This window comes from Corythoichthys intestinalis, chromosome 16 (assembly GCF_030265065.1).
Source record: "Corythoichthys intestinalis isolate RoL2023-P3 chromosome 16, ASM3026506v1, whole genome shotgun sequence".
Taxonomy (NCBI): domain Eukaryota; kingdom Metazoa; phylum Chordata; class Actinopteri; order Syngnathiformes; family Syngnathidae; genus Corythoichthys; species Corythoichthys intestinalis.
In genome coordinates, this window is record NC_080410.1 from 10,289,924 (window position 1) to 10,296,524 (window position 6,601).

A 6,601-nucleotide genomic window follows, 5' to 3' on the forward strand; every position below is an offset into this window, starting at 1 on the left:
GCTAGGCTAAGGGCTACCTTTAGCACAAAATGTCCCCTCCCCTTAGTGTCCGCTCCGTTATGTACAAATGGCAACCTATCAACAAAAATTACCCACCTATGACAGTCCTACTGCTGTATACTTGTTTTCTTCTAACTATACAGCAGGTTAGAGCATCTCTTCTTAAAATGTTTCCTCCCATCTCTCCTCACCCTCAGCCCTGACCACTAAACTTCTTGTCCCCCACTTTTTTTTCTTTTTTTTAAACTCCCAGCCAACACACACGCGCACAAGCACAATGGCCGCATTAAAAATTGAGGAGCATCTCATGGATGAAGAGAAAGAGAAGTGGGATACACTTTGCCAAAGAGAGAGGGGCTTCAGGAGTCCCCTCTGTCTTCTTTCAAGATATACAATTAAAAATGTCTTCATTACATGTAGAGGTCACGAACCATTGACTGAGAGCTTTGGAATAACCTGAGTGGGAAAAGCGGAATGATGGAGGGCTAACGTTCGGGGCCAAGAGGACAAACGGTTACAGAGAACGGTGTGCATTGCGTGAGTAGAGCAGACACATGATGCCACTTGATCGCTGTGTGCGCTCGTCCGGTGGCAGTGAACACAGGCTAGAATTGCACTCTTTCACTGATCTTCCTGTCACATGTGGTTTTGTTCCAGTGTTAAAAGCATGACTGTTAATTTCAAGGAATATTTTTGCAGTTTAGCTGTTTCTAGTCTGTTATATAAACAGTTGAGATAATAAAGCCGTGGACTCAACTCTGTTGTACAGGAGAGGGCAAAATATGAGAAGGGGCCAACATTCAGCCCATGCCGTTCTTAAATGTGGCCCAGCAGATGTGTTATCAAGGCCGTGCAATATTTAGTTTTTGTCCCCACTAAAACTGCTTAACCCTTTTAGGGGCATTGGTCACTAACAGTGGACAGCTATTCAAATGTTGACCCTGGTTGACATACTGGTTACGGCCCCAAGAAATACTCTGAACTTTTTTTCCCCCTCCATATTATTTATTTAACTTATTGTACGGTACAGATGGAGGTCCAATTCATTTGAATTGGGAAGACTGGCTGTTAATGCTCATGTTTCAGTGACATTGACGGTGCTAGACATCTACAGTGATCCCTCGCTATATCACGCTTCAAACTTTGTGTCCTGAGTCCATCGCAGTTTTTTTTCCTATTAAAAAAAACAACAACAGTATATGTACAGTGGGGCAAATAAGTATTAGTCAACCACTAATTGTGCAAGTTCTCCCACTTAAAAATATTAGACAAGCCTGTAATTGTCAACATGGGTAAACCTCAACCATTAGAGACAGAATGTGGGAAAAAAAAACAGAAAATCACATTGTTTGATTTTTAAAGAATTTATTTTCAAATCATGGTGGAAAATAAGTATTTGGTCAATACCAAAAGTTCATCTCAATACTTTGTTATGTACCCTTTGTTGGCAATAACGGAGGCCAAACGTTTTCTGTAACTCTTCACAAGCTTTTCACACACTGTTGCTGGTATTTTGGCCCATTCCTCAATGCAGATCTCCTCTACAGCAGTGATGTTTTGGGGCTGTCGTTGGGCAACACGGGCTTTCAACTCCCTCCACAGATTTTCTATGGGGTTGAGATCTGGAGACTGGCTAGGCCACTCCAGGACCTTGAAATGCTTCTTACGAAGCCATTCCTTTGTTGCCTTGGCTGTGTGTTTGGGATCATTGTCATGCTGAAAGACCCAGCCACGTCTCATCTTCAATGCCCTTGCCGATGGAAGGAGATTTTCACTCAAAATCTCTCGATACATGGCCCCATTCATTCTTTCCTTTACACAGATCAGTCGTCCTGGTCCCTTTGCAGATAAACAGCTCCAAAACATGATGTTTCCATCCCCATGCTTCACAGTGGGTATGGTGTTCTTCGATGCAATTCAGTATTCTTTCTCCTCCAAACACCAGAACCTGTGTTTCTACCAAAAAGTTCTATTTTGGTTTCATCTGACCATAACACATTCTCCCAGTCCTCTTCTGGATCGTCAAGATGCGCTCTAGCGAACCGCAGACTGGCCTGGACGTGTACTTTCTTCAGCAGGGGGACACGTCTGGCAGTGCAGAATTTGAGTCCATGGCGGCGCATTGTGTTACTGATAGTAGCGTTTGTTACTGTGGTCCCAGCTCTCTGTAGGTCATTCACTAGGTCCCCCCGTGTGGTTCTGGGATTTTTGCTCACCGTTCTTGTATTTTGACGCCACGGGGTGAGATCTTGCATGGAGCCTCAGATTGAGGGAGATTATCAGTCGTCTTGTATGTCTTCCATTTTCTAATAATTGCTCCCACAGTTGATTTCTTTACACCAAGCGTTTTACCTATTGTAGATTGTCTTCCCAGCCTGGTGCAGGTCTACAATTTTGTCTCTGGTGTCCTTCAACAGCTCTTTGGTCTTGGCCATAGTGTAGTTTGGAGTGTGACTGACTGAGGTTGTGGACAGGTGTCTTTTATACCGCTAATGAGTTAAAACAGGTGCCATTATTAAAGGTAACGAGTGGAGCCTCGTTAGACCTCGTTAGAAGTTAGACCTCTTTGACAGCCAGAAATCTTGCTTGTTTGTAGGTGACCAAATACTTATTTTCCACTCTAGTAAAAAAAAAAAAAAAAAAAAAAAAAATCAAACAATGTGATTTTCTTTTTTTTTTTTCACATTCTGTCTCTCATGGTTGAGTTTTACCCATGTTGACAATTACAGGCCTCTCTAATGTTTTTAAGTAGGAGAACTTGCACAATTGGTTGTTGACTAAATACTTATTTGCCCCACCGTATAAGATAAATACATAAAAAATGATTTGTATGCATGTATCTCATTTATATCATCAAGTATTACATTTGCAGTGCTTTAAAACCATTTATTAAAATGTACGTATTTTTATTTTTTTATTAAACATGTCTTATATGTGTCTTTCCAATGCTGTTAAATCTGAATTCATTGAACACACCCAAAGAAATATATATATTTTTAATGTAAATAAGCTGCCTCTAATTCGCTGATTTTCGATTTTAGCTGGGGCGAGGTTGGTCCACATATACGGGAAAAACAAAGGATTCACTGTAATTCATTTTGAGTGGGATGGGAAATTCGCTCCCCCCAGTCAGAATTGGCTAGGTGTCTAATCCAAGGCAACCAGTGAGTTAAATGAGTGCCCCATTGGGTTTAAAATACCGTCATTCGAAAAAAAATAGGACACCCTATGGAAGCCTGTGTTTTCTCTAACATATTTGGTCATATGGATATTTAATATACGTAAATATTAACAAGCTTGAGAGATTCAAGTAATTGAACTAAACAATTAAAACTGAAAAAAAAAATATTTTTTAACTTTCTATAACATTTTAAATAAATGCAATTTCTGTTGAGGAGCCAATTAGGACAACCCCACATTCAATTCCACTTAAAATGGCCAAAATCACACACAGGGGTATCACATCAGGTGCCCACGATTTAGAACATCATTACCCAGTGCTTTGAAGGAGGTTTGCCCTATTTAAACCTCACATTTAGTTTGGTGTGCCCCTGACTGTTGAAGTGAGAGAAAACACCATGGTGAGATCAAAGGAGCTGTCTGAGGCCTTCAGAAAGAAGATTGTAGACGCTTATGAGTCTGGTAAGGGATTTCAAAATATCTCAAAAGAATATAAAATCAGCCATTCCACTGTCAGAAAAATAGTCTACAAGTGGAGGACATTCAAAACAACTGCCAACATGCCCAGGTCTGGCTGTCTAAGCAAGTTCACAACGAGAGCAGACCTCAGGATGCTAAATGAAGTTTAAAAAAAACCTAAAATGTCATCACGGGACCTACAGCAGGCTCTTGCTACTGTTGTTGTGAAAGTTCATACCTCTGCAATCAGAAAGAGACGTCACAATTTTAGCCTTCATGGAAGGTGTGCAAGGAGGACACCTTTGCTCTCCAAGAAGAACATGAAGGCCAGACTGAAGTTTGCCATAGTGAATGTAGACCAAGACCGGGACTTCTGGAATAATGTTCTATGGACAGATGAATCTAAAATTAATAATAATAATAATAATAATAATGCATTTTATTTGTTTGGACACCAGAACAGAGGACATGCTCGGTGTAAACCGGATACAGCATTCCAGGAAAAGAACCTTATACCAACTGTGAAGCATGGAGGTGGAAGTGTCATGGTTTGGGGATGCTTTGCTTTAGCAGGACCTGGCCAGCTCACCATCACAGAATCCACCATTAATTCTATTGTGTATCAGAGGGTGCTTGAGGAACATGTGAGACCATCTGTGGAGAAATTCGAGCTGAAGCGAAACTGGACCCTGCAACATGACAATGACCTAAAACATACCAGTATATCCACCAAGGACTGGCTGAATAGGAAGAAATGGAGAGTCCTGGAATGGCCGAGTCAAAGCCCAGATCTTAATCCCATTGAGATGCTGTGGGGTGGCTTGAAATGAGGTGTACATGCAAGAAACCCCTCAAACATCTCACAGCTGAAAGTATTCTGCGTTGAGGAGTGGGGCAAACTTTCTTCAGACCGATGTCATAGACTGGTAGATGGCTACAAAAGCGTCTCACTGAAGTTGTTTAAGTCAAAGGGGGTAAAACTAGCTATTAGGTGGTAGGGTGTCCTAACTTTTTCCTCAGTTAGAATATGTATTTTTGTTGATATAATTGGTTTGATGAGTAAAACAATGTTATTTTTTGTTGTTTAATTGCAATTAAATCACTGTCTTTTCCAGAGATAAAGAAAAACAAGATCAGACATTGATATGTGAACATTTCTTAATAAAGAACTGAATATTTCATGGAGTGTCCTAATTTTGTAAATCATTGACTGTAAATAATCACAAATCGTGCATAAAAGTGCTAATCAAGATGTATTAACCCCTACAGTGACAGTTGTCGCTACAGTGTAGAGGTATGGTATGTAATTTAAAAAAATGAGGAAAAAAACCTGATGGTTGTTGGTTATCATTTGTGCATGAAATAGTCAGTTTATTTAATTTGTCTCATTGTATACTGTTAATTTATTGTAGAAACAAACAAACCATAAAACGCTATCCAGTATTTTTTTTCCTAATTAGTTTATATGTATGTTAAAAAAAATTTTTTTTAAATTTAAAAAAAACCTCTAAAAAGGAAACAGCTCGTTTGCCCCTTTTTGAAAATCAAAACAAGTTTGCTTAACCCCAGTGTTGTATGACCAAGTAAAACATTGTTGTATTACACATACTGTACTGTATGTGTAATTGTTAAGTCTGTATTTAATGTCAGTATATCGCACAAAAAAAGTTAAAAACATGATTCATAAATATCACATATTCATGTATCAGAAATTAGGGGTGTTTTGACGTGAAAAGAAAACAAGAAAATTGCATTTAGATTAAAAGAAAAGCACAGCATAACTGTTGAATGTTGAATATTTTTTCCTCCTTTAATGCAATGAGCTAGATTTCACCAGAAGAGGGCAGTCCTGTATACATTTAGCGCCTCTGATCTTACCGTATTTGCATGTTTAAAAGTCTTTGGTTTTTCATTGGCTGTACTACAGTATTATAAACAGCATTTTTTCCAGTAACTGAGCGCATTAATCTGCGTGTTAACTCATCATAAATCTATGTTATTGATATCTGTGTATATGCATTTAATCAATGCATGTAACTGACCTTCAAAAATAAAGGTAACTCAAATGTAACGTTGTAACAATGAATGAAATATTTTTATTGAATACTTTGTTCTTTCCATAGATGAGTGTGCTTACATCAAAATCAGACAAAAATTATCAATGAAACTCAAATGTATCAACCCATAGAGGTCTGGATTTGGAGTTATATTCAAAATGAAAGTGGACAAACGCTACAGGCTGATCAAACTTTTATGCAATGTCCTTTAAACAAGTCAAAATGAGGCTCAGTAGTGTGTGTGGCCCCCGCGTGCCTGTATGACCTCCCTACAACGCCTGGGCATGCTTCTAATGAGATGATGGAGGGTGTCCTGGGGGACCTCCTCCCAGATCTGGACCGGGGCATCACTGAGCTCCTGGACAGTGTGAGGAGCAACCTGGACAAATGGACCCAAATATAATGTCCCAGAGGTGCTCTATTGGATTCAGGTCAGGCAAACTTGGGGGCCAGTCAATGTTATCAATTCTTTCTTCCTTCAGGAACTGCTTTCATACTCAAGCCATATGAGGTTGGTTATTGCCGTGGACCAGGAGGAACCCAGGTCTCACTGTGCAGCGTAGCTTATGACAATGGGTGCAAGGATTTCATCCTGATACCTAATAGCAGTCGGTGTGCCATTATCTAACCTGCAGAAGTCTGTGTGTCCTAGAGATATGCTTCCCCTCACCATCACTGACCCACCACCACACCGTTCATGCTGAGTGATGTTGCAGGCAGCATAATGTTCTCCATGGCATCCCTTTCACATCTTTCGCATGTGCTCAGGTTGAACCTGCTTTCATCGGTGAAGAGCACAGAGCCAGTGGCGTAGTTGTAAATTCTGGTGGTCTATGCAAAATGTCAATCAAGCTCTATGGTGATTGGCAGTGAGCAAGGGGTTTCACTACAGGATGTCAGGCCCT